Source organism: Elgaria multicarinata, chromosome 14 (assembly GCF_023053635.1).
Source record: "Elgaria multicarinata webbii isolate HBS135686 ecotype San Diego chromosome 14, rElgMul1.1.pri, whole genome shotgun sequence".
Taxonomy (NCBI): domain Eukaryota; kingdom Metazoa; phylum Chordata; class Lepidosauria; order Squamata; family Anguidae; genus Elgaria; species Elgaria multicarinata.
The window spans coordinates 9,137,745-9,157,936 of NC_086184.1; positions in this window are offsets into that span (position 1 = coordinate 9,137,745).

The following is a 20,192-nucleotide window of genomic DNA, read 5'->3' on the forward strand; positions in this document are numbered from 1 at the left end:
GTTAGAGCAGTATGACAGTTGCCTGGTGAGGTTGTGGGCTCTCCCACACTAGAGGCCTTCAAGAGGCAGCTGAACAACCATCTGTCAGGGATGCTTTAGGGTGGATTCCTGCATTGAGCAGGGGGTTGGACTCGATGGCCTTGTAGGTCCCTTCCAACTCTGCTATTCTGTGATTCTATTAATTCTATTTTAACTTTTGTAAATTTATATTTATGTTTTAATTGTACATGTTTTAATTTTGTAAACTGCCTTGAGTCCCAGTACTGGGAAAAAGGCAGGATGATGATGATGATGATGATGATGATGATGATGATGATGATAATAATAATAATAATAATAATAATAATATCATCATCATCATCATCATCATCAACGGCTCCTAGCCATGATGCTATTTCCAGTATCAGAGGTAGTATGCCTCTGTAGGCCAGTTGCTAGAGAACTCAAGTGCGAAGGTGCTACGAACTGAGCTCATGTTCCAGCTTGAAGGTTTCCCATAAGCACCTGGTTGTGCACTGGGCAAACAAGATGCTGAACACAACACAGGCCTCTGATCCTGCCTGGCTCTTCTTATATTTTTATAACAGCTACATTCAATCCAAGTTAAGGCCATCTTAATCCAAACCATCTCCTGTTTCTATTTACTGCATCAAATGGCAAGATGGAATTCTACTCTCTCTCTCTCTCTTCTATTTGAGCAAAGCCTGTGGTTACGGAAAGCTCAGGCGTGTTCTGTGAAGTAGATCATGCCATCTCCCTGCCTTCAAAAATGAAACTAAATGTAGTCACCCTCTGCAAAAGCATTCAGCTCTGAGTTCTGGATGCCCCCTTGTGGCATTACTGAACATTTTCTTTTTTTAAAAAAAAAAAAAAAAAACCTGACTTGTCATTCTTTCCTGAATAGCCCCTGGTCTTTTCACTCTATACACAATATGTCGCCGGGATACTGATTACTTATTAGCACACCTGTTAAGTAAAGATTTGACCGTTGCAAGCACTGTACCATTAGACATTTGTTAATGTCATGTGTACTTCTGCACCTGGACATGATTGCATAATCCATATAATACGTATCAAGGGCGAACGTTGTGTAATGGATGGGGCTACACTCCCCCTGAAAGACTGTGTTCACAGTTTGGGGGTGCTCCTGCATCCGTCACTCCAAATGACAGCCCAGATAGATGCGACGGCCAGGAGTGCCTACTATCAGCTTCGGCTGATACGCCAGCTGTGCCCCTTCTTAGAGTCAGAAGATCTAAAGACAGTAGTGCACGCGCTGGTAACCTCAAGGCTTGACTTCTGCAATGCGCTCTACATAGGGCTACCATTGTACCTAGTTTGGAAACGTCAACTAGTTCAAAATATGGCAGCCAGGTTGGTCACCGGTACACCTAGGGGTGACCACATTACACCAACATTAAAATCACTCCACTGGCTGCCAATTAGTTTCCGGGCAAAGTACAAAGTGTTGGTCATTACCTTTAAAGCCCTAAATGGTTTGGGTCCAGGTTACCTGCGGGATCGCCTTCTCCCATATAGTCCGTCCTGCACACTCAGGTCCTCTGGGGTGAACTTACTTCAGTCAGCTAAAACTAGGCTGACATCAGTTTCCCAGAGGACCTTTTCTTCTGTCACCCCCAGATTGTGGAATGGCCTGCCGGAGGAGATTCGTAAAATTAACTCTATGTGTGATTTTAAGGCAGCTTTAAAGACTAGCCTTTTCCGGCAGGCCTATCCAGATCAATGCTAAATCATGAATTTTTAAGATGTATTGATTCCTGTTCTAATGTTGTTCCCCGCCTCGATCTAAAAGGAGAGATGGGTAAGAAATAAATTTATTATTATTATTATTATTATTATTATTATTATTATTATTTCCTCAAGGCATGGTTTATAGCACAAGCAATGTGGAAATGTAGGCCTAATCTACACCAAGCAGGATATTGCACTATGAAAGCAGTATGAAAGTGGTATATAAAAGGCAGGAGCCACACCAAGCAGGATATAGCATTATTATTATTATTATTATTATTATTATTATTATTATTAATTACATTTATATACCGCCCCATAGCCGAAGCTCTCTGGGCGGTTTACAAAAGTTAAAAACAGTGAACATTAAAAAGAAATATACAAAATTTAAAACCATAAAAAGCGTAAAATACAAACAAAAACAGACAATATCCATTTAAATACAACAATTCTGGAGTCAGTTAAAAAACTCAGCATATGTTGTTAAATGCCTGGGAGAAGAGAAAAGTCTTGACCTGGCACCCAAAAGATAACAATGTTGGTGCCAGGTGAGCCTCGGCGGGGAGATCATTCCATAATTGGGGGGCCACCACTGAGAAGGCCCTCTCCCTTGTTGCCATTCTCTGAGCTTCTCTTGGGGTAGGCACCCGGAGGAGGACCTTAGATGATGTAGTGTTCACCGGGTAGGTTCATGTCGGGAGAGGCGTTCCTTCAGGTATTGTGGTCCCAAGCTGTATGAAAGCAGTATATGGTATGTGTCAACGGGCCCATACTGCTATAAAGCAGTAATGTGGTTCCTGCCTTTTATATATCGCTTTCATACCGCTTTCATAGTGCAATATCCTGCTTGGTGTAGATTAGTCCATAGTGTCTTCAGGAATCTTCCAGGACCATCCTGTTGTGCCTTTGAAAGCGCTGGACCCTTCCATTTGAACCCAACGGCTATCCATTCATTCAATTTATTATTTTTCTATACTGCCAACGCACTCTGGTAGTTTTTGTTTTGTTTAAACACCTTACAAAATACAATATTGTTCATAATATAAAAACAGTTTAGCTCCAAACATATAAGGAGACAGCAGACACACGTACTCACACACACATCCAAATAATTTCCCATGACCTAATTAAAAACCTATCATCTGCTACCAAAGGCCTGGGTGTAGAAGAGGATCTTAACCCTCGCTGAAAAGATAATAAAGTTAGTGCCAGGTGGATCTCACTGGGGAGTTCATTCCATATTTATTTATTTAATAGATTTATATGGTGCTGTCCATTTTTTTTTAAAAAAACCCTCTAAGTGGTTCTAATTGGGGGGGGGCACCACTGATTAGGACCTCTGCCTTGTTGTTACCTTTAAGCCAGCCTTGGAGTATTATTATTATTATTATTATTATTATTATTATTATTATATTATTATTATTATTATTATTATTATTATTATTATTATTATTATTATTATTATTATTTGTATCCCACCTGGAGGAGGCCCTTAGATGATGAGTGTAGTGTACTGGTAGGGTCATGTAGACAGTAAGCCTATAAACACCAGTTGCTGGGGAACATGGGTGGAAGGGTGCTGTTGCACTCATGTCCTGCTTGTTTTGTCCCTGGTCAACAGCTGGTTGGCCACTGTGGCCTTAGCTAGACCTAAGGTTTATCCCGGGATCGTCCCGGGGTCGTCCCTGCCTGCTCCCGGGATATCCAGTGTGTCATTTACATGAACAGGGATGACCCCGGGACGATCCCGGGATAAACCTTAGGTCTAGCTAAGGCCTGTGTGAACAGAGTGCAGGACTAGATGGACCCTTGGTCTGATCCAGCATCAGGGCTCTTACGTTCTTCAGGGTGTGAAAAAGGATTTATGAACACATATGCCCTGGATCTGGGGAGAATTGAATCCAGGCCTCTGAAAAGGAACTGCCCACCAGCTCTCCAATCTGTAAAATGGGAATTGCAGTGGCATATTTATTTATTATTAAATGTTTTTAGGATGTTTTTAACAACGTTTATTATGTTTTAATTGAATATCATGTATTTTATCGTTTAATGTTGTTCCCCGCCTCGATAAAAATGGAGAGGCGAGCAAGAAATAAATTTATTATTATTATTATTATTATTATTATTATTATTATTATTATTATTTTGACACCATAGTCCAATGCACGCATACTTTCTCAGAAGTAAGTCCCACTGATTTCAATGGTACTTGCTCCATAGGAAGTGAGCATATCAGCATTCCCTGGTGTCCTTTAGATGTTTTGGACTTCAACATCCATCAACCCCAGCCAGCATGGCCAATGTCCAGGAATGCTGGGGCCTGTAGTCTGAAATATCCAGAGGGCACTAGGTTGGGGAAAACTGGTGTATATGATTGCGTCCTTACAGGCTTCAAACTTGTACACACGTAGTTGGGAGCAAGCCCTATTGTACACAGCAGACCTTTCCTCAGAGTATACATGCATTGCGTAGGATTGTGCCGCAGTTTGCCATAAACTGTAAACTGCCCAGAGAGCCCTGGCTATGGGAGCGGTATATAAGTGTAATAAAATAAATAAATAAATAAATAAATAAAAGGGTGAGCATTACTTCTGAATCCTAGCTCTGCACAGCTTCTCCTCCTACGGCTTCTTTGGTGACCTTTTGAAATCTGCTCCTCTCCGTCTTTGCTTGAAGACGTGCCCAAACGCTTGCTAGTTCTATTGTTGTTTATTTCACCAGGGGGTTGAGTCAATAAAAGATACTTTCTTATGGATCTCTGGCTGTGTAGATGAAGCGTAGTCACAAAACCCTTAAATGATGGCGTAGAAATGGGACGTATGATAAAAGAACAAGGAAGGAATGGATTTTATCCCTGATTTTCCAGGAAAGAAGGCATTGATTAGGCCAGGGTTGGGGAACTGGTGGCCTTCCAGATGTTGTTGATGTCCAATTCCCATAATGCCCACCCAGCATGGCCAAATGGTTGGGGCTTATGGGACTTGTAGTCCAGCAACAATTGGAGGGCCACAGTTTTCTCACCCTATTTGCTTTAGACCAGTTTTCTCCAACCTGATGCCTTCGAGATGTCCTGGACTGCAACCCCTAGCATTCCTAGCCAACATGACTAACTGAAGTCCTATTGGCTCCAATGGGTCTACTCTAAATATGACTAAGTCTGGAACCTAACTTAAATCCCATTGGTTTCAATGGGTCTACTCTAAATATAACTTAATCTGGAACCAACCCATAATCTGTGGGGGCCTACCTTCTTTTTGGGGTTGGAATTCCACCATGTTTTATCAATGCAACACTAGCATATGTAGACACAGAAATCCCCTGGAAAGGTTGGATCTAGACTAAGTGGACAGCACTTAGTTCCCATTGAAATCAATGGCATTTTAGTCATGTCATGGCTAGTTAGTGCAACTAAGGGTGCAATCCTATGCATGTTAAGACAAAAAAAAAAAAGTTATACAACTCCCAGACTTCTCCAGCCAGCCATTCTGGAAGTCGTACTAGTTTTTTTCCTCCTGTTTAAACATTCATAGGATTTCACCCTAACTTAATTTATAACTAGTTGGTGCAACTAACTTAGTCTGGATCCATCCCAGAATAATTTAAATCGGAAGAAAGTTGAATTGCAGTCCATCCTAATTTAATCAATTCAGAGGATAGGCGTGGAGTTTATTTGTTGTTGTTGAAACAGAATGGTATAGCAATCAGTCAACATGATGAATTACAGTAGACCAAATGAGCGATATAAGGCAGCTGGACATGGTATACAAGAATGGCAGTGTTTGTTAGTGTAGATGAAGATGAGATGGAAAAGATATGCCTTTTCCCTCTCTCACTATATATCGGTCAATGTAAGTATCATTAGGCATCTCTACAGACAACTTGTCAAAGGAACAAGGTTGATTCAGCAGAGATTAATTTTAGTTGCTAGCACACCAATTTCCTTACCCTATAAGTAGGGTAAATAGCTTGGGGAGGGGACATCACTGACTTTACAACTGGAAGCATGCTTCTGCCTTGAAGCTTGACTCATGAAAAGTCAAAGAGTAATAATAAATAAAGGTGGAATCCTATGCATTTAGACAGAGAAAAAAGCCTACAACTCTCACCATCTATGGATGGTGCTGTCTCAAATACATTGTAGCCATTTCTGCTGCTGCTGAAAATATTTTGCATCCACATCCAAAGAATCACGCTAATAACCTGTGTATTATTTATGGCATTTACATAAGTCACTGTTTGCAATGAACTGAAATAATTTGTCTTTCTAATGGGCACGAGCTGTTTCATGGTTGACCACCAGAGGGCGCTCTTGCATTACCTCCTGAAGTGTTTTCTATTGGTCAGTATAATGCGCTAAGGTAATATTTCATTAATTCATTTGCAGGAAATATGGGCGCCTATGAAAGCTAATACTGTGCAAAAGTAGCAGGTTGAACGGTGACACCCCAAGGTGACACATCAAAAATAGTTGAAAAAAACCATGAAAGCTATTCAGAGGGAAAGGTACATTGCATGTACAGTGAAACTTCATAGAACACAAGCAAAAAAAGAAATAAGGATTAAGATAATTCAGAGCTTGAAAAGTGGGGGAAGTAATTAAAGAAGCCCAAAACATATAATGAGAAAAGGGGATTATCCAGAAGGCGAATAAAAGTAGTCAAAGTTGCTTTAAATAAATGGACTGAAAAGGAAAAAAAAAGAACTGACCTCTAAGAGATAGTGAAAAGTATTTAATAACAGGGACACGGGATTTGTCTGGATATATTAATATTCTGTCTTTGAATGGTACAACAGAGGTGATACGGCATAAAATGAGAATTGCATATCCACCAGAGGTAGGGTGGTAGTGATATAATATGTATTTTTTCCTAAGCATTTATGCATAGGGATTCAGGTATATCTTCTCCACCCAAAGCAGTTTCTAAAATTTCTAAAGCAATATAGTCTCAATAAAACTTAATATAATAAAACAGAAGAATATAAATCCATCAGTCAAACTAAATTTCTAAAAAGCTTGAACGCACCACCAAAATAAAAAGAAAAGTCTTCACCTGGTGCTGGAAAGAAAACCCAGTCAGCCCAAAAATTGGGCAGCAAATTCCAAAGGTGGAGGTGTCAAAGCATAAAGCAACAGGAGAACAGGTCTTGGTTTAGAAGAATTGCCAACATTGGACCCTGCAATGTTAAGACCTGTGGATTATGGAGACCCTCTTGAGCCAGATGTCCCCAGGAAACAAGTGGGTCTGAATCCATGCTGTGTCAGTTATATGATGCAGCCACAGATTTGAAACCAGCCCTGAGCAAAGAAGTGAAGATGCACGGCTGAAAAGTCCAGGACTTTCCCCAACTTTTCCAGCCAGAGTGCGGTTAGCCTGGGTCTTCTACCGGTCTGTCCTCATTCAGAGCCACTCTGGAGGTGTTCCTCGGTGGAAGGTGACCTCCTGTTGGTCACCAGAAGCCGTGGGGGTGGGTGGGCTGGGCTGGCCAAGCCCAATGGCTGCTGGAAAACCCGTGCTGAAAATCCCTTGTAAGGACAACATGCCACCACTGCACACTAGCGATAGCGCGGGGTTTAGCAGAGGAGCGGCACCAACATGGCACTATGAAAATAGCCCCCAAGATGTTTCTTTGGCCTTAGGGAGAGTGGGAGTCTTCCCCCCCTTGAAATCTGAAAAGCTCTTCCTGAGTCACCACGCAGTGCCTGAAGGCTAAGACCTTGGCCAAGTGAGGGAGAGCCAGTTGATAAAAGCCCTACTTGTGAGGAGGGCTTTGCTCACAAGGAGGCCTTTACTCCCAAGGAGTCCTTTTCTGCCAGTGAGCGCTCCTTTGCCTCTCTCTCAGCTGATTGCTTCTCTCTTAGCCTCAGTGCTCCTCATCGGTAAAATAGGAGTATTAATTGATTGCTTTTGACCAGGTATTTATTCAGCTCCACCGGCCAGTTTTAGAGTGCTGTCTGGTATACTCACATGTAGATTTTGTATATATCCAAGTGTAGTTCGAAGCTTTGATTTCAGTGGGGTTGTGGATCCGTTCCAGGTTTCACTCAGAACTCTAAAGAAGCTATCTAAAGTGTTGAACGCTATGCCCAAAATGAGACCAGCACTTGGGGCTGCCTTTGAAAACGGTCCGGAAACTTCAACTGGTACAAAACAGGGCAGCACGGTCACTAACAGGTACTGGCCGACGAGACCACATCACGCCAGTCCTTTTCCAGCTTCATTGGCTGCCAGTCCAGGTCCGGGCCCGATTCAAAGTGCTGGTATTAACATTTAAAGCCCTAAACGGCCTGGGGCCAGGTTATCTGAAGGAACGCCTCCTCCCGTATGTACCTGCCTCAGGTCATCCTCAGGGGTCCTTCTCCGCGAGCCCCTGCCAAAGGAAGTGAGGCAGGTGGCTACCAGGAGCAGGGCCTTCTCTGCTGTGGCACCCCGGCTGTGGAATGAGCTCCCTAAGGAGGTTCGCTCGGCACCTACATTATATGTTAGACGCCAGGTGAAGACCGTTTTATTCTCCCAGTATTTTAACAGTCTATAAATAAATTTTAACTTGGTGTTTTAAATTTGTAATTTTGCATTGCTGCTCTTTTTATCTGGTTGAGCTTTTATATTGTATTTTATAGTATGGTTTTATACTGTTGTTTTATTTTATACTTTGAATGTTTTTAATTTTTGTGAACCGCCCAGAGAGCTCCGGCTATTGGGCGGTATAGAAACGTAATAAATAAATAAATAAATAAATAGCACCTTGGAGAGCTCCTTTGGACTGCTGGCTGGTCTTGACTGGATTCACAGCCTTACTGAAATCGGAGCCCCACCGTATGGTTTATATCTGATAATATCACCTTCACCCATCTCAGCCTGCCTGCACTTTTAAGGTAGAAAATGAGCCCCTTTTCTTTTGCTCACCCGTGAGAGCAATTAGGTGGGTGATCACACATGAGAGGGTCTTCTCTGCAGTGGCCCCACACCTTGGAACAAGCTGCCCTCAGAGGTCTGTCGTACTCCGTCCTTGCAGGCTTTTAAGAAGGCCTTGAAAACATAATATTTTACTGGCGTTCTCGTGATACGAGTACTGTTGCTGCTGCTGGTAATGCCATTGTTGTTTCTGGCTTTATGGTTGGCTTTTATTGTTTTTAATTGCTATTTTACTGTGTTTATGTTTCCATGGCTTTTAATATTTTAACTGTTTTTTCACCATGTATTTTACTGTTGTAAGCCTCCTTGCAAGGTCTTCTGCCCTGAAAGGCAGCCAAGAAATGTTTTAAATGCTTCAGCTGGTACAAAACAGGGCAGCCCGTTTACTAACAGGGACTGGCTGGCAAGTTCACATTACGCCAGTCCTTTTCCAGCTTCATTGGCTGCCAGTCCAGGTCCGGGCCCAATTGACATTTAAAGCCCTAAACGGTTTGGGGATAGGTTATTTGAAGGAACGCCTCCTCCCATATTTACCTGCCTGGACCTTAAGATCATCTACAGGAGCCCTTCTCCATGAGCCCCTGCCAAAGGAAGTGAGGCAGGTGGCTACTAGGAGGAGGGCTTTCTCCGCTGTGGCACCTCGGCTGTGGAATGAGCTCCCCAGAGAGGTCCGCCTGGCGCCTACACTGTACTCTTTTCGTCACCAGCTGAAGACCTTTTTATTCTCTCAGTATTTTAACACTTAAATTTAAATTTTACTGTTCTAACTCTGTATTTTAATCTTATATCAATTTTGCTGCGTGGTTTTTATCCTGGTTGTGCTTTTTATACTGTATTTTGTAATTGTGCTTTTAACCTGTTGGTTGTTTTATTGTGGTTTTAATTTTTGTGAACCGCCCAGAGAGCTTCGGCTACTGGGCGGTATAAAAATGTAATAAATAAATAAATAAAACCATAGATACGTGACTCTGTCCCAAGTCACCATTTTCTGCCTGGCTCTAGTAGACCTCAACGTTCTAGCAAAAAACAAAAAATAGACCCTGCAAACCTGAAGTCTGCCTACCTCTGTGCAAACTGACTTGGGAGCTGAGATGTCTGAAGAGCTCCCTTCCACCACACAAAAGTGCTCATCAACTAAGAACTTCATCTGAAGCGACTGATACCCTTTCTCTATTGTTCCTTTCTTTCCCTTTCCTTAGGTGCTCCTAAAGCACAGATGAAACATATTGTCTGTTGAGCAGGCACAAAGATACAAGAGGTTTATTTTTCTTATTGACTGGATTCAAACAGGGGCAAAGTAGCACTGTTGCTTTTTTTAAAAAAAGTTGATCACGCCGTATACATTCTCATTTCTCAGGCTATTATGCGTCTCTCCTCTGAGAACTGGAAATGCAGGATGGAAAGTGGAGGGGGGGAACACAAGTTGTGTTGCTATGGGAACAGGGATTTGCTGGAGCTAGCTCGAGCCGGCTGTTGCTATGTGAAGTGTTTGTAACACATCGCTACACAAAAGGCAGTTTCTCAGGTATAAACATAAATAACATACGCAAGTGTGGCGGTAGGGGTGGTGGTGGGAGAAGAAGCTGAAGAGATTTAACACCAAATGTCTAAATAAGAAAGATTGTGGGCCACAGGACGGCATTTGGCTTGGTTGGTTGGTTGCTTGGTTGGATGGATGGATGCCATCTTGTGGAGGTTCGTTGTACACATTGGTGGCTATGGGGTTAGAAAAGGGGTGGGCAGCATGTGGGCTAGGGGGGACTTGTGACCTGTGTGTCTCATCCCCCCCCCCCAACCCACATGCTGTTTTATAAGTCCCTGGGTATCCCTGGGTGGTGACTAAAGTTTGGGCCTTCTTGGCTGAGCACCCCAAATTTGGAACACTGTTCCCAAGGCCATTTGCCTGGTGCGAATCCTACTATGGGTTGCATCCAATGGTATCATTCTGCTACTGAAAATGACATTGAGCTATACAGGAGTGGGCCTCCATCTTCACTCTGAAATTCGACAGGACCCCTATTTTTTTTTTTTTAAAAAAATTGCAAATGAAGGGTCAATTCATACTACATTCATGCAATTAGCATCATGCCCAGTTTGGATCAGGGACATCCCTACCCTCAGTCAGACTTATTCGGATGCCTTGGCTGGGTGGGTGGCAGTGGCAAAGTGTTAGAGGACAGATCTGTGTGGTCTATATGGCCTGCCCTTCTTGCTTTAAGCTAGGTGTGGAGAAGGACAATGTTCCATAATCGCCACTGTTGAAATAAGATTCAACTGCCAATCTGGTCAACATCTGTATGTAGGAGGTGGGGGGGCATCTTCTCCTTTACCTGAGGCAGCAAAATGTCTCCAGTCAGCCCTGGCTTGGCCCAAGACCTCTGACATTGTGGTTGCTTCTACCCAACAAAGATAGCTTGCTGCAAAGTCAGTGATTTCCTAACCAAATTCTACTCGTTCTACCTCAAGGCATTATTATCAGCTTGAAATGTAGTTCGTAGTGGTTGATTCATCTGCCCTCGCTGTAAACAAATCTAATGACATGCCTGCTCAAAGCCTGGTGTGCTGCTTAGCCAGGTTTAAACTACCTCAAGCATTTTGTTATTATAATCATTATTTGCTTCTTGGGTAACTTAAAAAAAGAAAGTAACCTTTGGTTCCCTGATAGTTCATCAGGGCTGAGCTACTTCAAGCAGCAGACTTTTGGGGAACAGATGTGTGAGTGATACACCAAGACTTTTTAAGGGATTGGTCCTTGCATGGGGGCAGACAGGCAGAAAAATGTCTTGGGCCAACATGGAGAACTTGAATTTCTGAATGTTGGAGGGGATCTACACAGAGTCGTCGGGGCGCCCTGAAGGCGCTTCAGGGCGCCCCGAAACTCCTAGTGTAGATACCTGTCCAGAAGAGGAGGAGGAGGAGGAGGAGGAGGCGGCGGCGAAAAGTTCCCAGGGCTCCTGTCAGATGCGAGGAGGAACGGCTCCGAGTGAGTGACACCATTGGTGCCTAGAGCGTCCTTGCTGCCGCCGCTCACCTCCCCGCTGGCCTCCTGCTGCCGGCGAAAGAGCCACCTGGGTTGGAGAGCTTGGAGCTCTCCAACCTGGGTGGCTCTTTCGCCGGCAGCAGGAGGCCGGCGGGGAGTTGGGCGGTGGCGGCGGCAAGGACTCACCAGCGAAGCCACCGAGCCCTGGGAACTTTTCGCCTCCTCCTCCTCCTCCACCTCCTCCTCCTCCTCCTCCTCCTCCTCTTCTGGACAGGTATCTACACTAGGAGTTTCGGGGTGCCCTGGAGGTGCACGCAAGAACCTTCAGGGCGCCCCGACGACTCTGTGTAGATGCACCCTTGGTCACGAATTGGCGTATTTTGAGAGCTTTGACTGTTGGGCAGTATAGAAAAGTAATAGATAAATAGATAACTAATAGACGAACCTGGTTTCTGGCATGGCTAAAGGCTAGGGGACAGAACGGTTCCTCTGCTGAAGCCCAGAGGTTTTATTTATTAGCTATTTATTTATTTATTTATTTATTTATTTAAAAGATTTATAAGCTCCCAATACCCATCCAGGAGGAATTCCTCTCTCAAAATACTAGAACCTGAGGTCATTGCATGAAGCTGGTTGGTGGGAGATTCAGGACAGAAAAAAAGTAAGTATTTCTTCACACAGCGCACAGTTAAAACTATGGAACTTGCGACCACAAGATGTTTGGATGGCTTTAAAAGTGGGTTAGACAATTCCATGGAGGATAAGGCTATCAGTGGTTGCTAGATCTGATGGCCCTGTGCTACGTCCAATATCAGAGGCAGTATAGATCCTAGAAGAGAGAGCCAGGCAGGTAGGCAGGCCCGCAGGTAGGTGAAGGTCACCTCAGGTCGCTGCTCCATCTGAACTATTCCTTCTTTCCCCACAGAGAGCCAGTGTGGTGTAGTGGTTAGGGTGTTGGGCTGGGACTCAGGAGATTTGGGTTCTAGTCCCCACTCAGCCGCGAAGCTAACTGGGTGACTTTGGGATAGTCACTGATTCTTAACATCTTCCCTCACAGGGTTGTTGTGAGGATAATATGGACAGGAGGAGGACTATGTGAACCACCTTGGGTTCCTTGTGAGTTGAAAAGGGCAGGATATAAATGTAACAACAACAGCAACAACCCTGCGGGACAGATCCTTATGAGTTTTAAATGGCTTTTATTAATGTATTGTTGTTTTACTTGTCAGTCGCCTTGGTAAGATTTTATCCTGAAAGACAGGGCCATCATCACCATCACCACCTACCTCACAGGGCTGTTTGAGGATAAAATGGGAGAGGGAACTCTATATGCAACCCCAGAGCTTCTAGGCAAAACGGCAGGATAGCATGTAATGAAATCCTACCAAATTGTGAACCTCTGCCTGACTGTGACGTCTGTGCTTTTATGACAGAAATATTTGTGTTACACCACAGATTGTATCAAGATTAGATACCGCAAATATTTACAAGGCCGGACAGGGTGTTGCTGTGGTAACCAGGGTTCTTTAACTGTAACCACCAGTGTTTGTCAGTAGCCAGGCCTCAGGGCTTTTCAAAAGTTAAAATTAAACAGAATTCTTTTGGGCGCAATCATTGTGAATCAGTGGGCTAGAACATATGCCTTCACAAAGAAAGCTTCTTTTCTTAGTTTGCAAACCTGCTTTGTGGGAGAGGCAGTGAACAATCGGCCTTCACGGAGGAGGATTTGACTGGCAGCATCTATGAGTTGTCAAAGAAACCCAAACGTCCTTTAGGTCTGTGGCTCCCAGGTGGAAGGGCTATTTAGCTCTGAACGAGAAAGGAAGACACTCAGGTGCCCACAGCCCTCAGATCCTGCCATTTCTGGGTTTCAGAGGTCTGCCGAAAAAGACCCTGGCTTTCGTCATTGAAGATCACAATGGGGTGCACCATCAGCAAGAGTGCTAAAGTAGTGGAGATCACTGAAAAGCCAGGAGACCAAACTCAGGGAGAAGAAAATAACCAGGGTGAAGACTCTGAAGCAAAGGTGGATTCCATCCAAAACTCCTCTGCCCAGGGTGGTTCTTGTGAAAGCTGAAGCAAGGAAGAGATCCTTTCCCGAAATTCGTCCCGCCATGACTGAACTTATTTATTTGGTCCTCTTTGCTTGTCAGATTACAAAGTGGTTCACCCTCACTTCTTGCCAAATTGGGTTTGTGGGAAGAAAAGAGAAACTCTCCAATGAAAGACGTTTCCCTCAAAGACTGCTCAAGGGATATTTCTGGAAGCAGCTATTTCTTATTCCCTTCTGGTGTGTCCTTTTGAGCGGAGCATCTTTCTGCAATGAAATCCAAAGGAGATTTGGCTATTGCTAGACATTGACTAATTTTGCTGCCAAGCTCACATGAGTTGACACCTCATTTTTGCCCGAAGTGAGATTCAAAGTGAATTTTGAAGTTCCTACTTGGGCAGCTGATCTGAGGACTTCTGAGGGAACTTCTAAAAAGCCTAGCAGCCATGGTTTCGGAATGGTTTCATTTAACCTCAGTTGCCACAAGTTTTCACCTAAAATGAAATACCGAAAAAGAAGAAGAAAGAGTTTTGAGTTTCGTCTCTGGACAAAAGATTTAAGGAACTTCAGTGGAGGCAAGAAGTTATGTTACAACTCGTGGAATTGCTTGGTGCAGGAGAAGATATTTCAAGTGCCTAAAATGCCCTTTCCAGACATTTTGGGCCAGGTTTGAAATAACACAATAGACTTCAAAAGGGGCAAATAAAATATACGTCATCATCTTTGATCAAAGGCAGCCAATATTCTGATCTCAATTCTTTAACTAATTAGTTTTACATGACCGCAGAAGGTGAAGTTGTAGTTTAATGGGTTTTTTTTAAAAAAAATATGTGTGAGTGTTCTTGCAAAAGTCTTTCTTTTTCTTTTAAATCAGTGCAATGTCATAGTTCAGTTATGTTGCTAATGAAGTGTTAATGCTAATGAAAACTTGACCAATCTTTAACATTATGTTTAGATACAGTTGATAGAATTCTGACGTTATGTTCTAATTAACAGCCACAGGTCGTAGGCAGGTGTTCGATGGCTTCTTGAATATGAGATGGGATCAAAGATTTTAAACCTCCTCTTTCTCTCTCTCTCTCATGCATGGATGTACACACACATTAATAAAACTTTGTCAAAATCAGGCACTGTACCATTTTTAAAGTGAATGACCTATGATTCTGTGAGTACCAAACCCATACAGCGGTTACTGAGAACGTATGGACCAGGGTCAACATGCTTACTAGCCGTGGCCCCAGCTGACGCCTGTCAGACATCTATTTGAGTGGGCCTACACAATTATGTGTAATATCTCAGGTTCTACTAGGCTGAGGAGGAGTAAACTGAAAATCACTCCAAGTCTCTTTCTCTCTATATATTTACTTAGCTTTAAAGTATTCTATGAAAAGCAATATTAAACACCAACTATAGTACAATGTAAGGAAAAAACCCTCTAATCCTAAACCATCATTATTTACAAATATAGTGTTACAGTTATTAGGAGAGTGACAGATGCTTTCACGGGGTTTTTTGGGCTCTGGTTGCTGGTCTCTGCTGCTGAAATCTGTTGTTTCCTATTAGCTGAGAGTGCCTCTTTTTATTTATTTATCTTTGCCTTCACCACTCTGTTTCCTTCCTGTCCCTTTCTCCTCAGTGGCCCCATTCAGACAACACGCTTAACCATGCTGCTTAACCACAAAATGGTTAACGGAATGCATTCCGTTAACCATTTTGTGGTTAAGCAGCATGGTTTAGCGTGTTGTCTGAATGGGGCCATTAGCTCTGATTCACTATGCCCGTACAGGTGTACATCTGGGATGGGAGTCCTACGTGTGTACATATGGCTTCCGTCAGACTAATGCCTACCACATGCCTACTGTGGGCATGACAGGTGCATGTGTTAGCACTTTTATCTGCTGCTTTATGTTACGGGGTGGGGACATGCCACCCAGTTATTCCCCCACCCCAATCAAGCTGTTAGCAGGAGATATATAATCACTCTGACTCAATAGCAAATTATCTGACTCATCCAAAGGATGTACGTTGCTCTGGTTTAACTCTGTAGACTTTGTGTAATTGATATGTGGATGGTATTTACAAATACAATAAAATTGAATTCAAATTGAATTGACATTAGGCTTTGTTTTTAATAGTAAAAAATGAGGTGGGGGTTGAAAAGAACTAAGGCTAAACCTGTATATATGAATATAGGAAGTTTCCTTATACCCAGACTCTTGGTCCATCTAGCCCAGTATTGTTGACACTGACTGGCAGCAATAGCTTTCCAGGGTTTCAGGTAGGATTTTTTTCCCTTTGGAGATGAATCCCAGACCTGCATGCAAAGTGGGTTGTCTACCACTGAGCCATGGCCCCAGCCATGACTTCTACACACTCGGTTCTTGGGCTTCACTGAGACTTGAAGACACTCCTGTGCTACAAACTGTTGGCATAATTCTGTCCAGGTCAAATCCCTCTAAAACAGGTGGGAGCTATGCTCAAATGAGAAGATGTCCTTGTCTGAAAGCACCTTACAAAACTGAAATACAAAATGCATCACATCTCAAGCATGCCAAGAACTGTAAAACACCAATTTTAATAATAAAAAAACTGTGTTTAAATGTATGCATCATTTAATCCCTACATGCTGAGAGGTGGAGGGAAGAAACCAGTTTAGTTCTCATGTAAATGCATGCTTACCTAATTTACACTTACTGAACTATGCCCCAAACTGAAACACACTTCCGAATTTTGCAACAGAGTGTGTGCCAATCAAAAATGCATACATTTGGGGAGATTGTGCAGGAAAAATTCCTAAATGAGTGAAAATAACATAAAAAATGTTCTATATTAGGGGAAATTGCCTGCCAAAATGTGTGTATATTAGGCAATGTAGGTGTATTAGGAGAAATGTGAACAGGCGAACCAATTGTATTCCTAGAATTCCATTATTCTTCCAGCCATTTGTAGGCAGGGGCAGTTCTTGTAGAAGGCAGAGAGAGAGAGAGAGAGAGAGAGAAGGAGGAGGAGGAGGAGGAGGAGGAGGAGGAGGAGGAGGAGGAGTGTAATTTCATGGTGGGGCCTACTTTCCTGTGATCTCTCTTGGTGACAATGGCTAGCTCAGGGTGGCCCCTGGATAGCATCCCTTAATTCACCTTGAAGGGAAATCCTGTTGGCATGGAAGGCATCATTTTAGCAGTAAAATGAGAAAAAAATCAATCCAGGCAGCGCAAAAGCACACGGGGAGCTGTTCTCTGTGGCTATTGCTAGCTCCCCCCTCCCAGTGGGTTCACCAGTGTCCCAGCCTGGCCCTTTTCCTGGTAAAAGCACCAGCCCTAGAGTGGCCACTTAAAGCCCAGTCTGGGGGTCAGCCTGGAGAGAGGCTTTGAATCAAGGTGGATTCCTGCATTGAGCAGGGGATTGGACTCAGGGGCTTTATAGGCCCCTTCCAACCCTACTGTTCTATGATTCTATGAAAGGCATACAAATTTTCTTAAAACTGCTTTAAAAATGTATCGCAACCTAATGTAGAATTGAACTTAAGGTTGGAAAGATGAGAAACTGAGGAACACCAGAAATGCACAGGTTCACCTACCATGAAGAGGGATTGGATTTGAATGAACCTCTCTTTAAAAGAGTATTACATACTCATGTACGTAAAGTATATGTTAAGGCAAGAGCGTCCATACACTTCTGCCAATCAGTCTGGTAGTGTTTGTACAGAGACAAGTTACTTCCTCTCTAAAAAGTCAAGCCAAGGAGAACTTGGGCATAGCCCCTCACCAGCCTCTGACTTCATGACACATAACTCTTCTAATGGGGTCTCATGTTCTGGTCTGAGGAAGGGGTGCAAGGCCAGTTCGATGTTGCAGCACCCAGGACAGCTCCTAGTGAGCAACGTGCTCCAATTAGGCCTGAGATCAGACTTTATTTATTGACAAAATTTACCTACCGCTCAACATCTAACAAGATTCTCAAGCTGTGAACAATGAATGAAAGAAAGAACAGAAGAAACAAAACACAGAATTAAATCATTTAAAATCCAAGGATGCCAATAAAGCTGTGGTCCGCCGGGGAAGGTACGTTTAAATAAAAATGTCTTCAGCAAAACAAAATAATCTCAGTGCCTACCTGACATCAAGAGGCAGGGAGTTCCATAGAGAGGGAGCCAATATGCTAAAGGCTCTGCTTCAAGTGGACTCCAAATAGACTGCAGGTCCAAACAGGACCACCGGGAGTGCCTCATCTAATGATTTCAGTGACCAGGCAGTTTGGTAAGAGAGAAGGCGCTGTCTCAACTATCCTGATCCCAAGTTGTTTAGGGCTTCAGTCCAGAAACTTCAGCTCAGAAGCCCCCTCTCTGCCCCTTCCCATAAAGTGCAAAGCATTAAAGGTAGGGATGTGCTCTGCTTCTAATCGGACCGGAGAAGCAGTAGCGGAGCGGGGGGCTTCGCCTGCCCTTAAGGCGGAGGCGAAGAGGATTGGGGGGCCGGCGGAGCGTGGCGAAGAGGATCGAGGTGAAGGCGGATCCTTCGCCTCGATCCGGAGCTCTGCTGGAAAGGTAAATGCGGCGACAGCAGCAGGGCCCGGTAACGCCCCCCGCCCTCCTGTCCCTTACCTGTCTCCGTCCGCGGTCCGTCAGCGTCTCCAATTGAGCCCGTGGTTCCAGCAGGAAGTCTGGGCCGCACTTGCGGCCCAGACTTCCTGGTGGAACCGCGGGCTCAATTGAAGACGGCGACGGACTGCGGACGGAGGCAGGTAAGGCCCCCTCCCCCTTGGCCCCTTACCGGGCTCTGCCGCCGTCGCCGCATGGGCGGCGATGGCGGCAGGGCCCGGTAACCCCCCCTATGGGGGGGGACCGGAGCTCCGATCCGGATCCGGAGCTCCGAGCGGAGCGGAGTGGGCACAGGCGGAGTGGGGGCGGGGCGGAGCGGGCCGATCCGAAAATGGCGGATCTTAAAGTGAAGCGGAGTGGGGGGTCCGTGCACACCCCTAATTAAAGGCACAGGCCTCTGGCCTGGAGTACAGCAGTCCTCCGCCTGTCCATGCTGACACACCAGCTCCATGGACTGTGGTGTTCCCAGAGATGGGTGTGCTTGGCTCAGCACTGCAGCTAGACTTGAGGCCCACTTGCCTTTCCAGGCTCAAGGTCTCTGGCTCTGGGGTCTCCAGCACCTTGGCTTCAGTAGAGGAACGTAGGAGAAATCCACAGTGGATTTAAATACGTTCAGATATCTATGAATCCGACTTACAGATTCTGCAGCACACCGCCTTTTCCAAGTTGTGTGGATTCTTTAGATTCTGCTCAAGTGTTCATTAGTGCAAGTGTGCATTTGCAAACAGAAACAAAACTCTTGTACATCCCTAAAAAAGAAAAGTCTGATTCCTTCATTGAGTGGACGATGGAACGAAAGATGACTGAGAATCCATGAAACTCAGATGGAATGTAATTCACAAAATCCATCCATTCTCAGCTTGGGGTTCTCTAATTTCCAGTTAGTGTTCAGGCCCAGTACCTCCTCTGTTGGCGCCACTGGTTCCTCATCCTCTTGGTCTGTGTCCAGATTACTGCTGGACTCCGTAGTCCTAACATGGAGGAAAATAGGAAGTTGCCTTATACAGGTCAGGCAATTGCCTGTCTATCCTAGCATTGTCTACTGTGACAGGCAGGAGATTCTTGGGAGAGAGAGAACTCTTTCCATAACCAGCTACTGTACCTGATCCTTTCTACTGGGGGAGTCACCCTGGAACCATCTGCATGCATTCTCCTACCAGCTCCCCTCACCCCCATGCACCTTTCAATGGGCACTGCTTTTTATGTGAATAGCAAACGAAGGTAAGTTCATCAAATATCATTTGGCCCTAAGTCAAATCATTGTGTCAGCATTCTTTTTGAATAATGTACTCCCCAGGGGGTAGATCACCTGGTTCATTAAAATGCACAGGAATGCAAGTAGACCTCCCAGGCTCTTCACTGGGGTATTTTGTCCATCTCTTACTTGTGCCAGCTGGGCAAGTTTCAACATGCCTGTGATGTTAGCTTTTATTTTGCATCCATCCACCCACTTTTTATATATATATAGTAAAACGTTGAGTGATTATTCATCCACGGCCTACAGGAAAACACAAACTGTTTGCATGATACCATACACAAAGTGAAACCTTAGGGGTAAACTCACAAACAGCATGATCTTGATGGTGCAGAAAGGTGGGAAAGAGAGTTAATGTTCTCATTTACTGCACAAGTAGACCCTTGGTTGGTGTCAGATATAGCTCCTATCACATTAAGCGGAGCGGGGAAAGTACTGAGGGCAAGGCAAATTCAAAAGCTCCATCACACCGGGGATTAACACGCTCCCTACCTTCGCTTGTCTGCCGGTGTTTTCATTTTTCATTTACTTCCTCTTTTCAAAAGAGGAAGTACAGAACGAACACAAGGCCCATTGAGTCTGCTGTTTTAATGGCGCTGCTTCTCCTGCACACAGCAGGAGAGAGCAGCAATTCTGAGTTTAAAAAA